This window comes from Manacus candei, unplaced genomic scaffold, assembly GCF_025592945.1.
Source record: "Manacus candei isolate 608988 ecotype Guabito, Panama unplaced genomic scaffold, ASM2559294v1 h1tg000060l, whole genome shotgun sequence".
NCBI classification, from domain to species: domain Eukaryota; kingdom Metazoa; phylum Chordata; class Aves; order Passeriformes; family Pipridae; genus Manacus; species Manacus candei.
Genome location: NW_026138108.1, coordinates 196,816 through 216,565, shown reverse-complemented (window position 1 = coordinate 216,565; position 19,750 = coordinate 196,816). Strand labels below are relative to the sequence as shown.

General features: G+C 34.7%; 1 long non-coding RNA gene across 1 annotated transcript in view; it reads left to right on the top strand.

The window, feature by feature from the left end:
• Positions 1–16,263, top strand: part of LOC127478321 (uncharacterized) — a 51,355-nt gene extending 35,092 nt beyond the window's left edge. Inside the window, exon 3 of the long non-coding RNA XR_007907177.1 lies at positions 16,071–16,263. This is a non-coding gene — a long non-coding RNA (uncharacterized LOC127478321). The remainder of the gene's footprint in view (positions 1–16,070) is intronic.
• The last annotated feature ends 3,487 nt before the right edge of the window (positions 16,264–19,750 follow it).

Here is a 19,750-nt window from a genome sequence, read left to right as displayed (position 1 = left end):
GATATTTTAATAAGCTAAAGCAATTCAATCTAAAATATTGTTTTAATCTATGAAAGATGCAATGATTTGTCTGGAAACTGTAGCTGGCTTCATGAAAACATGATCAATGGTATCATGATGATGATCTCTCACTCCAGACAGAAGGCACTAATCAACTTTTTATTATCCTTATTTATATTTTTATTTTAATTTTCTTTATTATTTTTTCTTTTTTTCCTTCTTTTTTTTTTTTATGTCTTTCTCTCTCTGTTTCCACGTAGCCTGACATATTATAGGAGAATTCTGATCACACTATACTAAAGAATAATCAAGTTGTCCTGAAAAAGAAAAAAAACAAGCAAGAATAAAACCCACAAAATGTAATTTAGGCATGGGCAGCTAGAAAAAACACAAGTCTTGTCAGTCTCTGCTGGATGAGATTGTATAGCAGTCATTTAACAAAGCTTTGTAAAAGGAAGTATTCAGCTACGTAATCTTAAAGAGCCTGAATTCCAGACAGACACTGTACATAAACTGACGATGTGTGCAATGTAACAATGTGACTGAATAGTCATAGCTGCTCCCAGGAAGGCATGTATCTGGATAAATACTAAAATTCTTTGTAAAACTTAACAGCTCAAAAAAAACCCCAAACCCTCAAAAAACTGCCAAAATAGTGACACAACTGGATCTCAGAGGCACACAGTTATATGAAATTGCCTGTGAAACCAGGAAACTAGGAAACTTATTCTACATTTTCTTAATCCCTTTTTCAATTGCGATTCACTCTCCTTCCTGTTATGCTGTACACTTTGTGACACAAAAAACCTGTGTTGTAAATAAAGAAATAAAAAAATTATCTGGGCTGAAAATAAGTATTCAGAAGTAAGTCTACCACTCAAAAATAATCCCCTTGAGACTTTTTTTCACTGGGATGACCTCTCTAACACTGCACTGGACACATCCATTTATTATGGACTATGGTAAATTTGAGAATATCTTTCAGAAATACAATGGAAGAAAACAAATGCCTACATTAACATTAATTTCTGCTAAATGAGAAAAGCAATGAGAGCAGTAGACTAGATACACAAAAGAACTTCAATCTCCAATGTGAAAGAATATAAGAACAAATTATATACACCTCTGTCAGGATGTCATAGGTAGAGCTTATTCTGCCTTGATGCGGAATGAGTGGATATGTACTAGACAACCTTTAAGATTACTTCAGGACTATATTCTATGATAGCATCAATGATCGGAATATTTAACCTTGAGACTCCACATTTTATAATGGCACAAGACACAAAATAAAATACAAAAATAAAAATTAGCAACTGCTTGAAGATCTTGTAGTAGCATTTGCACGGTTTCAATATTCTCTTTGCATGGTTATATTCCAGTTATTACCTAGGATAGCATCGAGGTACTAAATAAATCTGCAATGTTTTTTGAGTTATACTAGTTTTCAATTGTTGCAGTCATGATCTTGCAGCCACATGGAGTACAAGACAGAAAAAAATCTACCAGAAGAAAGGGGTTGTGTTTTGGTTTGTTTGTTTGGTCTCATCCCTACAGTTGGATCGAACAAAAGCTTCCAAGCTCACAGTACTTTACTCAGGTTTGACTAGAATGAGAAAAAACAAGACACTACCGTTCTTAGCTTAACCTGCCTGTGTTAGATAATGAGAGAGGAAGGACTGAAGAACAACACCAGAAAAGAGAAGTGTGTTATCGAGGAGATAAGTGTTGCATTGTTATCTCACTTGGCAAAGAGAGAAAAGAGGTTCCTGAACTTGTATAACAGAGATGAATCAGAGAGAGAATTGTATTGGAATATAAAAACTGATGTTAATTCTATGGAATTCAAGATTTCTAGCTTCCAGATCTATAAAAGCTTTATTTCCCAAGTTCATTTTTAAAAGTATTTTAAAAAGGTTCCCTTGAGAATCAGGACTGGAGGAGTCAGAGATAGAATAGTTCTGTAGAAAATGTTCCCTGTGTGGTGGTTAGACTTGATTGCCTGCATGGTTCACTTTGGTGCATGGAGTTATTTCACCTGTAACATCAGAAAGAAGTTGAGACTATAAAACCAGTAAGATTTTACAGGAAACATACTTTTTATAGAAATTACTACTTTAAATTTCTTTATTCTGCCATCTTACTGTTGTATTAACAGAATAATAAAATTGTGGAGGAGAACACGAATCTTTTAAAATATGACAAATTAAATAGAATTAAATGACAAATCAAATTAAATATTTTAGGTTCTTTTATTTTTCTGTTGTTTATTTGGAATTGAACCATGAAATTATAAGTTTAGGGGAACACTAGGGCATCTTTTCCTTGTGTCTTCATTTCAAATGCATAAAGCTACAAATTCTAAAGACTACAGGAAAGATAGGATTGACTCTTCTGATGTTGATCCATTCCCCAGCTTCAAATCAAGTCTGAAATGCCCTCTCAGTAATTCCTGCCCATTAGGAGAATCTAGTCTTTCATTCAGCAAAATCTATTCAAGAAAGTTCAATGGGTTTCCTTTGTAGAGTTTCAAATGCAGTATTACAGTGGGAGCATTAGGATCATTGGGTTAAATTCTGAATCTATTTTTCCCCTTGCTTATATTTTTTCTTTCCAATCTTTGTTGTAAATGTAATGGATGCAAACCAAATTTAACACTGTAAGCAAAAAAAAGTATCTTTGCGGCAATCCTTTTGAAAGGAGTTGTGCTATGAATTTTGGCCTTTTTTGTTCATTTCCAGGCAAATGTGTATGTATCTTGTTAACATTTAAGATGCTTAGTCTGACCTTCCTTAAAAGAGTTTCAGTGACAGAAATCATGTTTCAAATGGTTTGACCCCCACATAATTACATTTCATCTTGAAAGTGTAATTATGGGAGCTTAATGAGAACAAAGCTTAAATTAATTGCATTTTTGTTATTCTTGGTGTCCTTTATTAGGGTCTTAGTTTTAGTTTAATAACATACAGCGGGTGATTCATTAGCAAGCTTTTCTGTTTGTCACGTACCTTGTTTTTTCAGTGCTTCCTTCAGAACTTGTGCATTATGTCTTTTTTTGAATGAGATAAAATATATGCAACATCAGCCATTGCCAAAGTTTTACTTATTTCACCTTCCCATCTTCTGGGTGTGGAAAAAGTACTTATCAGTCCTTTCTGATGAGAGAACATAGTCAGTGGTTCATCTGAATTCATTCAGCTCATATGCCTCGTCTTAAGCTAAAGCAAAGAGAGAGTGTGGCCCTTTGTGATTTCACAAGGCCGAGTTGTAAGGGAAGTGGTTTCCACAACCACATCAAATGCTTCTGAAACAAAGGCATATTTCAGTTGTCCCAGTGTTTGTTTTGATTTGAAAAAAAAAGCATAGACATAAAATCCCAATCCATTTGGCTTAAACTTTCACTACTGTAAATTACTATAAGCAAAAATTAAAATTTATTAATTTTTATATTTCCTAGTGCCAGATGTTGATGCTCTTCAGTATTTGAATTTCCTATAAACATTTCTGTGTTAACAAAACCCGAGTTTCAATTGCATACACATACATTTCTGTTATCTTTTTAAATCCTTAAGTTAACCAAAATATATAATTAATTCAGTCTGAAAATCAAAATCCTTCTTGACTGTAATATTTCAGTGCTTTCAATGATTTTTTTCTACATTTATTTGTTTTAGAATTAAAAAAAAATAAATATATCCATATCCCAAGAATGAGACAAAGAAATAAAATAACAAATGGAACTAGAGATAAAACTGCAATAATTAAGCTGTTGAATGGGTTAATAGTACTATAGACTATTCTCTTGAACATTTAAACTGAAAATTAACTGTAGTTAATCAGAAATCTTAAAAATAGCTGAAGACACATTTAGATTTATTTTGCATTAAAAACTACATCGCCAATTAAAAACTATGATGAAAAAATTGTTATATATATACATAAAACATCCTTAAAACATCACTCTTTGTCATCTGGGTTTCTGTAGCCAGTTAGTAATTGGTGTTTCCTGGAAAAATACCAAATTCTATGAATTTCTGCAATTTAAGTCCTACTTGTATTTTTAATTGCCATTTTCAATGCCATTTTAAATTATTGTGGAAATTATAGAGAGAATAGAAGATAACGTCTATTTTTTTAGATCTTTCTGTACTTAAACATTGAAGATACTTTGAAGTACCCATCTTTCCTATCATTTATGGTGTTTTTTTTAAACAAACATGCCTTTGAGTAAAGGTAATAGACACCAGAGCATTGAACATAATGTGAATTCTCAGAGGAGAACCTACATAGTTTTTCAAATTCATGACACCCATAAAATTTTGCACTTTTCTAGGTGTTTTGCTGAAAGGAATCTATTCATAAACTTTCTTTGTTAAACTGCTACATTTACTCGGATTGAAGAACTGAGAATTGCGTGTGTGTTTTTATCGTAGGTCTCTTCTTATAAAGACATATAGTTGAGTCCAATAACTGGAAAAGTTCTATTATAAAAATAGAATTCTTTTGTATAGCTAGAGATTCTTTCATCAAGACTTATATTTAACATACATATACCATAAGTCTCAGAGGTCAAACTCTGGTAAAATAGAAAGAATGACAGAAGAGAGATCCAAAGCAGAAGAATGAAGGTCCTTTAAGGACTGCCGATCTTGATGAAAAACTAACAAAAATCAGGTTGGAATAATGTGTCAGGCAGAGACATTAGCCAAGCAGAATCTTCCTGCTAATTAGGAAATATGGTGTCATAATCAGTCATCCTGCAACACACTGATTGTGGACCCAGTTTTCAGATTTTTTCTACCACTGCATAATTACCTGATTAATGTATAAATGGGTAACTTACTAGATATGTGAGAAATTGTAATTGAAAACTGACAGATTGGATGTCATTAGTAATATTAAGCAAATACGACATATTTCCTATAATTGGCATAAAATATACCTTTTTTATGACTAAAGGATATAAAACTCTCTTGTACTTGACCATCAGTTCTATAGTAGAAACTGATTTGATTTGATGAATTTTGATTTTGTTTTCATCATATTAAAATCAGTAAACTACTTTCAAGGACGTCAGTATTTGGATACAAGTCAAGACAGCAGGAGAAAGAACTAGATCATGTAAATAACAGCTCTCTCTTTGTGTGCAAACAATAAAATGGTCATCAGAAATTACTAGATTAATACATTTTGTAGATGAGAAAAAGTGCTTAGTGACATCTGCTGAGAATAGAGCGGTGCTCTATACTTATTTCTTTTAGGGTTATTCAACTTAGAAAATTTGATTGAAGCCTAAAAGTTATCCTATTTTTATATAAACACTATAAATGAAAATATCCTGTGTTCTAACACTAAGAAAAATCTATACTTTGATTTTTCCTCACTCAGTGTGTGTTAGCAGAAATATTATTTCACGACTTGGTACCTCAGTTTCCTGTGAGTAGAGAAAAACAATGATTACCTCAAATGGTTGTTTAGAGGCCTAATTATATGCTCTTTGTATCATTCAGAAATCCTCAGAGGAAAACAATTAGAGTGTTCATATGAAAAATAACACTAATTAATTTGTTATTGAAAAATTACATGATTATCTGACATATTACAAATATAATTGCACCCACTACTATTTTTAAGGATTCCTTTCAATTTACATGGAATTTCACACTTGAGAAAGAAAAATATTCTCCTAACTGAATCATCAGTTCTATGAGTAATTTGGCAAAATGACTTTGTTCACAATACATCACTAGGCTTCATTTTCCTGTGTGCACTTTCATCCACTAAAGGGACAGCCTTGTCTCTAAACTGGAGAGACATGGATCTGATGGGTGCACCACTTGGTGAATAAGGAATTGGTTGGACGGTGACACTCAAAAAGTTGGATTTAATGCCCAAGCGGATATCAAATACGAGTGGCATTTCTCTGTGTTCGGTGTTGGGATCAGCACTGTTTAACATCTTTGTCGGGGACATGACAGTGGGACTATGCCCTGCAGGATTTGGCTGATGTAGTTGCCAAGCCACTCTCCATGAAAATGTCATGGGACTGGAAAAAGGAAACATCGTATCCATCTTTATAAAGGGTAAAAAGGAGGACCTTGAGAACTACCGACCTCTCAGCCTCACCTCTGTGCCTGGGAAGATCATGGAACAGACCTTCTTAGAAGCTTGACTAAGGTACATTCAGGACAGGGGGGTGATTTGGGACAGCCAGCATGGCTTCACCAAGGGCAAGTCCTTCCTGACCAACCTAGTGGCCTTCTGTGATGGAGTTATTACATCAGTGGACAAGGGAAAGGCTATAGGTGTCATTTATCTGGAATTCTGTAAAGCTTTTGACATGGTCTCACACAAAATCCTTCTCTCTAAATTGGAGACATTTGATAAAGGGACTGTTAGATGGATAAGACAGTGCTTGGATAGTAACATCCAGAGGGTAGAGGTCAATGGCTCAGAGTTCTGACGGAAAGTAGTGACAAGTGATGTCCCTCAGGGGTATATATTAGGATCAGTGCTATTTAACATCTTCATTAATGACATAGATGATGGGATCAAGTGCACGCTCAGCAAATTTGAAGATGGCATCAAGCTGAGTGATGTGGTTAACACATCCGAAGGATGGGATCCCATCCAGAGTGACCTCAACAAATTTGAGAAGTGGGGGCATGGGAATCTCATGAGGTTTAATAAGACCAAATGCAAAGTGCTGCACCGGGGTCGGGGCAACCTCCATCATTAATACTGGCTGGGGATGAACAGATCAAGAGCAGCCCTGCTGAGAAGGACTTGGGTTTTCTGGTGGATGAGAGGTTGGACATGACGTGCCAATGTGCACTTACAGCCCAGAAAGCCAAACACATCCTGGTCTGCATCAAAAGTAGAGGGATGTGATTCTGCTCCTCTATCTATTCTGATCTGGTGAGAGCCCACCTTGGAGTTCTCTGTCCAGGTCTGTGGTCCCCAGCACATGAAGGACATTAATGTGTTGGAGCAAATTCAGAGGAGGGCCACCAAGATGATGAGAGGGATGGAACACCTCTCCCATAAGGAAGGCTGAGACAGTTGGGTTTGACAGTTGGGTTTGTTCAGCCTAGAGAAGAGAAGGCTCCGGGGTGACCTAATTGTGGCCTTCCAGTACCTGAAGAGAGCCTACAAGAAAGATGGAGAAGGACTTTTTAGAAGAGCATGTAGTGACAGGACAAGGGGGAATGGATTCAAACTGGGAGTATGTTTAGACTAGTTATTAGGAAAAAAATTCTTTACTCTGAGGGTGGTGAGGCACTGGATCAGGTTGGCCGGAGAAGTTGTGGCCCCTGGACCCCTGGAAATCTTCAAGGCTGGGATGGATGGAGCTCTGAGCAACCTGGTCTAGTGAAAGGTATCCCTGTTCATGCACAGGATTGGAAGTAGATGATCTTTCAGGTCCCTTCCAACACAAACCACTTCATGATTCTATGATTCTATGAATCCTGCAATTCATTTGTAGAAATAAACTAAACCTGAAAAGTGACATCACATCTCAGTGTCTTCTGATAGATCATAGAAACGTATTCCCTTCCTTCCTGCAACTGAGTTTTGACTTTCATTACATCTTGTTTTTTAATTTCTACCCAGGGGTTCAGAAAATTTTTTATATTTAACAAATATTTTTTTCTAGTGAAGAAACTATGTTACCTCCTTCAACTAAAGTGGTATTTATGATCTGCTCAATACTACAAGGCTTTTTATTTTATAAAGTTCTTCTGAAAATCATCCTAATATAAGATATGGAGAGCATTTTGCATGACTGTATATCAGCTGTGGTAGACATATTCAGGAAATACTCATCTGAGCTGCATAGGTAGTTTAGAAGTTCCACTGCTCCTTACCCCCAACCAAGATTAAGGGTACAGGTCAACAAAGTATTCCCAAAATAATGAAAAAAGTGGGTTTTTTCTCATCATAGGTCACTATATAAAGGAAGTCAATGCTGTAATTATGCAGATGCTTTACCATTTCTATCACCTGATGGCACATAGCAAAATAACAGCATTAAGGCATTGTGAAAGGCAGGTCTATGAGTTAAATAGCAGGAGCAAAATTTGGTGTCTGTATTATTTTCTTCAGTACCTGTGAACTGTTATGAATATATGCTGATTTTAAAAAAAATTAATGTCTCAGATCATGGTATAACATTTGAGATTTAGTGAGGATATTTCATATGGTTTTAGTCTAAAGCACTGCTAAAGCTGACAGTGGTACTAAGACAAAGCAAGGTGGGTTGAGGCAGAATTTTACCTTTGAAGATTTTGTAATAGCAGCAACACTTCTGTAAGAATCTTCTTGATGCATAAGGTTAGATCTCAAATGCCAACTTCTACAGATGTTTAATTAATTCCATTTTTATTTGTGGTCTCGTGTAGAACCTCAACCAAACCTATATTCATTAATTTCAGGTAGGAATCAGATATAGTTTCAGCAAGGACAGCTATTTCTTTACAGTAAAAAAAGTTGAAGAAATTCAGGTTCATATCTATAATTCTGGCTATTACTGAAACCATTATTAAGCACCATTACTGACTGCTATATTAATTGTGGGAATTTGTTCAGGCTTACTGTAAAATTTATGAGGTACGAAATCCAAAATGAAAGAAAGTCTGCTGGAAAAAATTATGACTAATTCAACATATTCAAATTTTTATCAGGTTGCAGACTGGGCTAATGAGGATTGGTTGCCCTTGAAGGACATGAAAAATGCTCTTCCCTTTCTAATAAAACACATCACTTCTTTAGTACCTCAAGAAGTGGTTTTGGCCCACTGATTTTCTTCATGTTGCCCAGGTAGGATTATACAGTACCAGTCTCCTTGTATAATAGTGAAGACAGAAGTATTCTACTTGAGCAACCAAATAAATATAATTCTGTTGTTAAGCATCCTTCTACCTATGTAATTAATTTACATAATATCTGAGTATTGTAGAAATATCTTTGGAGCCATATGCCTTAAAAGAACCTATGAGAGGGCTAGATGGGGCTAAAAAGGAGTTGTTAAATATCAGCTAGACGTAGATCACTGCTCTGAAGTATCCAAATACAAATATTTCAATGTAAATAAAAAATTAACATTAATGATTCACATATGCTTCATAACTTTTTAGCTCATTATAGGATGCCACATTGATCTACTGCCTCTGAAATTATTTCAAGTTTAACTACTACCTTTGCATTTAAGCTATAGCATTAGTTCAAATTACTTTGCTAACCACATTTGGTATCTCATAAATTCAGAAGACAGGTAAAATGGAGAAGTTTTACGAAGCATAAGCTCAAGTGTCTTTGATAATGAAATTATTTCCTTCTAAGTTCTTGCTTATACAGTTGCCTGAGAAAAGTGTGGCAAAAAAAAATTTGAAACAACCAAGCAGCAATACAGCAGTTCTAGCAGCTCCAGCTATATGAATACTTTACTGAATCATACTTTTGTGTGTCATATGGGCTAATTTAATATGTAGTGTTGTATTTATGCCTTTTTTTCCAGAAATTTTTACTAGAAAATTTAAATTGATTCAAGTATGTATATATAAGGAAAGTGAGTTACTAAGGTGTGGAAGTCTTGATATGAGGGATGAAGTTTCTGGGTTTCATTCTACTTTTTGCCATGTTAATCAATGACCACCTGAGCTGCACTGAGTTGGCCTATGAGTTGGCTTTACCACCTGTGACCTCTTAGTCACGTTCATTAGCCCTGTTCTTCAGTGAATGTGACTGAGGAATTCTCTTCCATCAGTGTGTTCACTACTTTGAAATATAGTTTGACACACACACATCTTATTTTAAAACACTGAAGCACTCATTCTACTTATAGTACTTGACATTTTTCACAAAATAATCCCATATCATAAATTAAGAACTGATATAATTGCTTTGTTGTGCAATTGTCTGTCATATGTTTTTTAACCTGCATAAATACAATATCATTTCCGAAGTAGAATAGCTATAGTTAATTAATATCAAACATATAATATGAAAATCAGATCACAGAAGTTCAAATTTTTTCTTTGGTGTTTAAAACATCTCTTCACAAATGTGCAGAAAGTAAAAGAATAAGTTTTGTGCATGTGCATATGTCATATGCTATATCAACATGAAAACTCATTATTTTGCAATCTGCATTTTGAATTTTTATACTACTTTTGACTCTGAATGAATTTATCTTAGCTAGAGAATTGGTTGCATTTTGATAAAATAGAAATAACGTAAAAAGAGTAAAACATAACAAGTAGACTGACATTTGGAACAAAATACAGAAAGTGAAGCTGCTAACTGCAATCTGACTGACATGTATTTCCTATTTCATTAGTGAGAATTATCTTAATTGGAATTAATAATACTGTGCTGCTGTAATCAAACACAATGTGAAACAATACCTCAGTGTTAAAATGAATCAAAGCAGCTATGCAACGAACTCTTAAAGTGAGATATGCAGCAAAATGTGGAGAAACCTTACAGAGGATACATGCATGATGGTTTAACAGCCACCTCATGAGTGCTACTGAATATTACATACAGTATTGAACTGATCATATATTCTGGAGAATTAAAAGAACCAACTAAGACTTTTGAAACAAATTAAGTGTTTGTTTTATAATCACAGAAAAGGAAATTAATAAAACATAGCCTGGAGTAGCATTTAGCATTTTTCTCATTTAAAATAATGGTTACCTGAAGCTCCCAAAATTAAATTTCACGTAACCACTTAGAGCCAAACTAGGCTTTACCAAAGAAAAAACACAACTATAAACTGAGTTTACCACTGCTCAACTCCAAATTCATTGAATCTTATTCCTCCAAATTCATACAAGAAACTCCTTGTCTGGAAAGGTTTGATGTGAATTGGAATTTCTTCAATCTTTATAGATTGTTTATGCCTTGGAGCTGTCTCAGAGGCTATCTAGTGCTTACGGATATCATGTACATGCTATCTTGATATAATTTCTGAATGTACTCCATGGCACACAGGTTTAAATGCATTATGATGGTTGAAGGGTTTTTACATTGATGGGTTAGTAATACTGTTACTGGTGGCTGGGTGCTGGAACAGGCTCCTCAGGGAAAGAGTCACATCACCAAGGCTGTCTGAGTTTAAGAAGTGTTTGGATGATACTCTCAGGCACATGGTGTGAGTGTTGGGAGTGGTCCTGTGCAGGGCCAGGAGTTGGACTCGAGGATCCTTGTGGGTCCCTTCCAACTTGGTATATTCTGTGATTCTGTGAGACTGGTAGGTACAAGAAAAGAATCAATGACATAGTTTTCTTTTGAAGAAAGAGTTAACATGGAAATATCTTAAGATTTGAAAGCTGAGAATTTCAGATGAAGTCTCAGCTGCATTAAAACCAATGGAAAAGTTTTTAGCTTCAGTGGGACTAGGTAACCTGTTTAAACATTTCTTAATTTATTGCTATTGACCAATAAATAGCCAAAGTACCAGTTTTCATACTTCCACACTTAAAAGCATGCCAAAAAATGGAACATACAGCTTTGCTCTTTCAATACCCTGCATTTCCTGAAATCCTTATCCTATATATATCAGCTTGTTTTCCAGAAGACTATGACTAAGAATGGAAGAAATCATGTATGGATGTTTTTATGATTCATCTATCAGCTGCTTAAAAACAGAAGATATTTTTTGCTATATATTGCAAAATCTCTCTATGCTTTCTGTATTTTTATATGTGAAGAATTGTCAGTAGTGGATAATAACCAAATCCTATTCAACAATCACAACAGTATGCCTGGATGTGTGTTTCATGAATTAGCTATTTCAGTTCTTATTTGGAGTATTTTAACCAATATTTTTCTTAAGAAACAGAACAGAATTCTCTGTGTAACTGAGGTTACTTCTATTTCCTGTGTATTGTAAATAATGATGTTAGCTGTTACTGTGAGACAAATGTTAAGTTTCCATCACTGTATAAGATCTGGTTCTCATTCTTTGTTTTGACATTCTAAAATAAAGTACTTCAATAAAACAAGTTTTCTCTGTTACAGTACAGTAGATTTTACATGTTTACTGTTAGAGGAGATTTAAAACAAAAAACAGAGTGAAGGCCCAGTTTGATTTGCAGAGATGATACCTACCACAAAATTGGATGAAATAGTGAAAAGGATAAACAACAGAGAAAAAAAAAAAGCTTTCTCAAAAGTTTTTACTATCTATATACTGCAGAACCTTATAGAATGCTATAAACTAGGGCTCATAGTAGTCCTAGACATATTAATAAAATGCATGAATATATCACTTCTCATGTAAAGGAATCTCCCAGAAACACACTCATCATTTAATAAAAATGAATTCACTAGAATGAGACAGTTGTTTTACAGTACCCAGAAGTTAAAAACAGAGAAACAGAAAATAAAAAACCCCAACCCGAACCCAAACCTAAAGCCCCAATTAGGCCAAAACCTGCTAAAGAAATCTTTTGTGACAGTGAAAATCATAAAATCATAGAATAGCTTGAGTTGGAAGGGACTTTAAAAATCATCTCCTTCCAACCCCCAGCATAATTGCAAAATTTTAGAAAGGTTGCATCTAGTTTCAGTAAAATTTAATTAAATCAGCTGTAGTTCTGAAAATATCAGAAAACCTTTATTGACATTCCTGATTAATATCAAGATTTAGAAAAACTCGGGGTATTAAATCTCAAATAAAAAGTCATTAACTAACAATGGCAGACTTCTGTAGTTTGAAGTCTGAGGCCTTATAGTAATATCTCCATCCATATATAAGCTGGTGAAAAATAGAGTTTATTTTAAGAGAGAAAAGCCAGCAGTAGCAATTCTCATCCACATTAGCTAGATGTAGTTAAACTCAAAAGATCAGGAAACTAAATTATTTTTCTTTTGATTTAAGTGACTGACTTTAAAAAATTGACTAGATTTGAGGTATAGAATGTAAATTAATTAATTTTTCCAGGGTCACAGAGCAAATTTGCACAAGAATTTAATATGGTAGCCAAGCCTTCCAGTTCTTAGCCCTCTGGTCTTAACCACAATCAATACTAAATTGTTTCCCAAACCTGAAGTTTAATGAACTTTCCCATTCATGGATATAAAATAAATTAGTTTTTCCTTTTGGATTCCCAGATCAGCCAGAGAACCACATTTTTAGCATAATTATAAGAGCTTTATAATTCACAGAATATTCTGAGTTGGAAGGGACTCACAAGGATCATTAAGTCCAACCGTTGAGTGAATGGCCTATATAGACATTAAACTCATGACCTTGGTATTATTAGCATTGTGCTCTAACCAGCTGAGCTAATCTCAGGGTCACTGTACCATCTGTTTTCTCTCTAAGTATTTTAAGTATGTAAGTTTCTCTTACTGAACAAAATAGACAAAATTTACGTAAGTTTCAAAAAAAGAACTCAAGAAAAATAGTAAATAGTCAATTTAATGGTTAAACAATATGTTTATTATATATAGTTGAATTCTCTTCTATTCATATCAATGTGCCTGTCCATTGAGGGCCTTGAGGGAAAGTCATATGAAGAGCAGATAAGGTCTGTTCAGGCTGGAGAAGAGGAGACTGAGGGAAGACCTCATTGCAGTTACAGCTTCCTCCTGAGGGGATGTGGAGCAGTAGACACTGATCTCTTCTCTGTGGTGACCAGTGACAGGACCTGAGGGAATGGCATGAAGATGTCTCAGAGAGATTTAGTCTGGATATTAGGAAAAGATTCTTCACCCAGAGGGTGGCTGGGGACTGGAACAGCCCCCCAGGGAATGGGTCACAGCACCAGGCCTGATAGAGTTCGAGAAATGTTTGCACAATGCTCTCAGGCACATGGTGTGACTCTTGGGGCTGTCCTGTGCAGGGCCAGGAGTTGAACTGGAAGATACTTGTGGGTCCCGTACACCTGAGGATATTCTATGATGATTATAGGCATACTAGGAAACTAACCCTACCCCCTTGCATTAGAAGAGGGAAAAGAATGCAAGCGAACTTCCAAGAAAAAAATTAAAGTGGTTAAATGAAAATACCGTTTATTTCCTTCTAGCGCAACTTTTGTTTGCTTTACCATAAAGTAGAAATTGTAGATGGAAGTCCATACCATTCAGTAGAAAGGATGAGGGCTGTTTGGGTTAAAAACTTCTTCTGCTTCTGCATTCTTTACTCTTCAGCCAAGAGCTGGAATAAATTTAGCAGGAATAAATTCCAGATCTAAACAAAGAAAGAAATTAAGGCTTAATAGAGTCAAACTTGTATTGCTCTCCCCCTTTCCATTTGTCTTTCTGTTTCTTCATGGTTCACCCACTCGTAAGCCAAGGAAAAGGAAAAAAAGTGTCATAAATTCAACTTTTTGTTGAAAACAACAACAAATCAGCAACAGAGACTAAGTGCATAAAATCAAAAAGTAGGCTTCAGATTGAAGGAAAAAAATAAAAAAAGTGTTAATCAGACATCTCTATTTGTACCAATTTATCAAGTTTCACAGAGATATTTCTTTACATACTACTTTTTTGTTAGTTTCTTTGAATATTGGGAACAACATTAGGGAACCTTGATTTTTTGTTTTCTTCTGCAGTGCTGCTTGAAAGTTATTCAGAGCTGTGACTGTGGAAAGCTGCCCTCAGGCTATATCAAATGTCTCTACACCAGCTGGACAAGTGTATATCCCAAAAAAGTACTATTTTCTCATGTGTTTTCTTTGTAGCCAAAGCTTTAAAATGATAATACCAGCACATTAACTACATTTTACCATATACTTGAACAAAAGCAAAACATTGCTATGTTTCAAAGTGACTAGATCATTTGCAGAGAGCAGTGATGGTTCAAGGGCAAAGCAGTAAGTTGAAATTCAGTTTCTTGTTTCTCTCAAATGTTCTAATCATGTAGTTATTGGATATTCCAGAATAGATCTCTTCCTAAGGAAAAAAAAAAAAAAAAAGAGAAGGGTTTGGGTGGGCTCACAAAGTTTCACATATGTTTTCTTGAACAGTTTTCCTTTTGATGACAGGTATTTTCTCGCAAAAACTCCTTCTAACTAAACAAAAAACCCAGTAATGACATAAAAACATGAAAAAAGTCAACAGAATAGTTCAATCTGAGGCATTGTCACTGCTGAGAATATCAACAATTTTATTAAAAATATTTTTTAAAAATAAAAATTTACTATTTTAATAAAAATAATAAAGAAATTAGGTTTATTCTTTTCAGCTATTCTTATTAGGTTTCATGGTTTAACCCCAGCTAGCAAATAAGTACCATGTAGCCAATAGCTCACTCTGCCTCCCTCCAGTGCAATGGGGAGGAGAATGGAAAAAAAGTATGGGTTGAGATAAGAACAATTCAATAATTGAAATAAAGTAAAATATAAATGATGATGATGATTGATTGATGATGATGATGATGGTGATGACGATGGTGATAATAATGATGATGATAATAATAATATTAATAAAGGGAAATGACGTAGAGGAATAAAACCCAAGAAAAAGAATTGATATACAGCACAATTGCTCAACACCTGGTGACTGATGCCTAGCCAGAAGTGATTAGTATCTCCCAGCCAGCTCCCTCCAGCTTGTATAATGAGCATGATGGTCTATATTATGGAATATCTCCTTGGCTAATTTGGGTCAGCTCTCCTGGCCATACTCCCTACCAGCTTCTTGTGTACCTTCTCACTGGTAGCATGTGGGAAATGGAAAAGTCCTTGATTTAGGGTAAGTGCTACCTAGCAACACCTGAAACATCAGTGTGTTATCAACATTAGTCTCATACTAAATTCAAAGCACAGAACTGTACCAGGTGCTAGGAAGAAAATTAACTCCATACCAGCCAGAAACTAGTAAGCTACATATTTGGTCACAGCTGTCCTATTTATTAGATTCAGTGCACAATTTAGATGTTTCCTTTGCTGATTGTACTTTAAGTATTTAGTCATTAATTCAAGAAAAGATTTATATACATTTATGCCTCCGCAATCCTATACTTAAGGTAATTTCAAATTCTAAGATCATAAATACTGTCTTGACCTGAGCCTTAATTTCATTTACAAATGTATTATTTTTTGTGTGTATTTCAGATGCTATCAACCACCATAACCATAATGAGGAATCATCTGAAGTTTAAGTGACCTGCCAATGATGTCTGCAAAGAACACTTGAGCAACATTTGCTCAGAAGACGGTGTTCCACATATAAGATGTTAAGTACATAGTGTTAATTTTGAAAACAACAGCTGTCAATATAAAAAGTTGCAATGCAGTCTGCAGGTTTCATAGCTACCATCTTAGTATTAGTAACAGCAATTAAGACAAAGAGGATAGAGACACGATTGAAACTCATCCAGTCATGCTCTGTGATTAGTAGACTGAAATGCATCTGTTTTGTCTCTCTCCTACCATATAATGAGTAGAATTAAACAGGATTTTTCTGACTAAACTGAACTTTTGTCACAAAATACTTATCTGCCAAATGGAAGCGTTTTGCAAAAATAGATTGGTTTTGATGAATTACTGAATAAATGCAGAAAGGTTGGGAACAACAAACTGCCTGATTTTCTGTCTGCTCACCTATTGGGTTGCCAGAGTCCAAGGACATTCTGGAAAAGCAACCCCCCCAATTCATCCTAAAGATAAATAATAAGTGGAATATAATGTAAGAAGAACGAGCTGTATCACACAGGATGATTATCAGAGTTTTGCACGCAACTAGAACTAGTTCCACTGATGAATTTAGACCAGTTAGGTAATATGCTAGAAGTACCATCTCTGTGACAAGTCTTCTGAGATCTCTACAGCAGTTAATCAAGTTTCCTTTTATGCGACCAAACAGTATCAAGTATGCATGCAGTGCTCATTTGAGAAACTTTCACATATAAAATATTCTACCTCTCCTTACAAGTGCCATTCCTTCAAATATTCCTCCAGGGTTCTAGGTACACAAAGTTATATGCATAAGAACCTGAATGTTTCATATAAAGAACATCTGCTCCATACAAGCCAAGAAAAAATTTTCATAATGCAAAAATGTTCATTCTGCATTGATACTATTTTTCATAGGAAACTTTGAGGAAAAACCTTGATACCACAATTTTAATTATTTATTTTGATTTTGTTTAATGTGTAAGTACTGACAAGACTGTAGCAAATAGTGTCAGCAGATAATTGCTACACTGATATTTGCTTCTAGTAAAATACATGTCTCTAGGCAGTACTCAGAGTGTAATAGTCTTCCAATCCATCACACATTTTCTGGGAAATAGACTTTAAACTTGTCATGCCTCCTGAGCGTAAGTAGAAGGTTTCTTGCTGAGATGACACCATGGGAGTGTTAGCATCTAACTGGTGACAGATGAATGCCCCAGCAATTGAATAATGACTTGCCTTGTGTGGTTAATCCACATACTCAGATCTTGCATTATCTTGGACTCAATGATCCTTCTGGTCCCTTCCAACTCAGCATATTCTGTGATTTGGTGATTCCATTGACAGTGATCATTTTAAAAGCAGTTTAAAAGAAACAGACCCAACTGCTATATTGAAAAGCTGTAGAAAAGCTTAGCTCTTATTTGAGCATTCACAATCTAAAAATACAACTCCAAAGGCAGAGTATTTCTTTGACACTGTTGCTTCCGCTGACACAGCTTAGAGATGGTCAAAGCTAAAATCAGATGAGTAAAAATAGAGATAATCACAGTTTGTCCAAACTAGCCAGTTCAAGTGAGAAGTAGAGCTAAATACTCAAAAGATGAAAAAGGCAATCTAGCTTATGCAAAACACTTCCTTTCAGTGCCAGACTTTCTGTTATTCCACATTTTTTTTATTTACCAAATTATCTAAAATGTACCTAGCCCTAAATTCACTAAAACTTTTTTTATATAAACTGATCCTCCAGTTAGAACATTTCCTCTATATTTTAATTTTATTTTCCTGCCTATTACCCTTATGTTGCATAAAAATATCCTTATTCAAGTATGCATCCTATAATATGGTGTATCTATCAACTCCGCATGCTCTACTCCTACTCTGTCTATAATTTCACATTTAATTAAATTTCTTTATACTTCTGACAACTTTTATAGTTTACTTATGAAATAGCTTAGCTTTGCCACATTAATTCTGAACTTGTATAAATAAAGACATTTTAGACAGAAACTTGCAATTCTATTTTTTCCACAAAATATTCAAGACAACTATCATATTCCATGCATAAATTACTACCATTACCATTTCTGACATTTCGTCAGAGAATTTCTCCCTGTGAGTGAATATTATTGTTTACAATCCCCAATTATTTTTTTTTGATCTTTATTATATTAGACGGTAGGGGAAGGTAGAAGGACAAAGCTGCACTCTCACCTATAATGAACCTACGTATGGGCTGCACAGCCCACACTTATTGTGTTGTTGTGCTAAGTTTGGCCAAAAGTAACCCAAGAGACAGAAAGACTGCTCTCTGTGCCAGAATCCTATGGAAGTGTCATTGAAACACAGTCACTTTGTAGAGAAGCTCTTTGTGTTGCAGTGCCAGGCATTTCTTATTTACCTTTAATGTTTTATTTCTGAAGCACAAAATGTGATTTCACTCAGCAGGAACAGTTCCATGTATTGTTAATTATTTTAGTGTTGTCCACCCTAAGTAGTCCATGGAATTCCTAAATATGTGTAATAGAAAGTGAGATTAAATGTGGTCTCGTAATGAAAAAGAGATGTGTTATGTAGTTGTGATTAAATGTGTTATAGTTTACTTAGTAGTTTCAAAATATCAAATATCTGCCAGCTACTGTAGGAACTTAATAAGTGGTTTTCACAAATAATTGATGGAATTTCTTTGCATCTGAACACTAACTGACTTTGTCACACCCTAAGGCCATCAGCAGGGTAGATGAAAAACTGTCTAAAATCCTGGTAAGTAACATAAGTATTCAGAAAGAACCAATTTTAATTCTTTCAAAACCCTGAGGAACTTGAGTCCATGCTGCAGGTAGACATTTAATATTTAACAACCAATTTAACCATTCCTCTAAAAAGATTTTCTTTATGGGTCCCAGGAGCTACTTGCATAAGACCTAGCAGATCTTCAGGTAAAGAGTTTATAGAGTTAGAAATGGGACAGATATAGGGATGATTCTTGTGACTTAGCTATCCCCAGAGCTTTCTCACATTCTAAGATGTACATTTCTGGAAAAATGAAGTGGATTGTTCTAATACCAAGCTTTACTATCATTTAAGTTTTAAGTAATTTAAGCTTCTTTTTTTTTAATGACTACAAAGTTATCTACTATCTGATTACATACACACAGATCTAGATCAGGAGTCAATTACTCTGGCAGATCAATGGTTATTCAGCTGCAGAAGATGAAAAAATCTCATCTTGTTTTAAAAGCTTGGTATCTACCTAGGAATAAAAAGACATGTAACTTTCTAATTGTAAAATTGAACTGGGAGATGAACTGAAGGCCATCTTTCAAGTTTACTCTTCTCCAAAGAGAACAACTCTAAAGCAATCAAATATTTCAATATTTAATATTTGTGTTATTATTAAATTACTAATTATTATATTATTTAATATTTCCATTTCCAGTGTTACATCCTGTCCCCCACTGATAAATCCATACTTACACCTTTTAAACTTCTGATTGTCCAAAACTACTGAAAGCCACTTTGAGATAATTTTTAGGAAATAAACAAGTTATACAAAATAAACTGGTCATGCTTTTCCACTTTCTGATTGTCAAAGGACCTATCATAAAATCCACCAG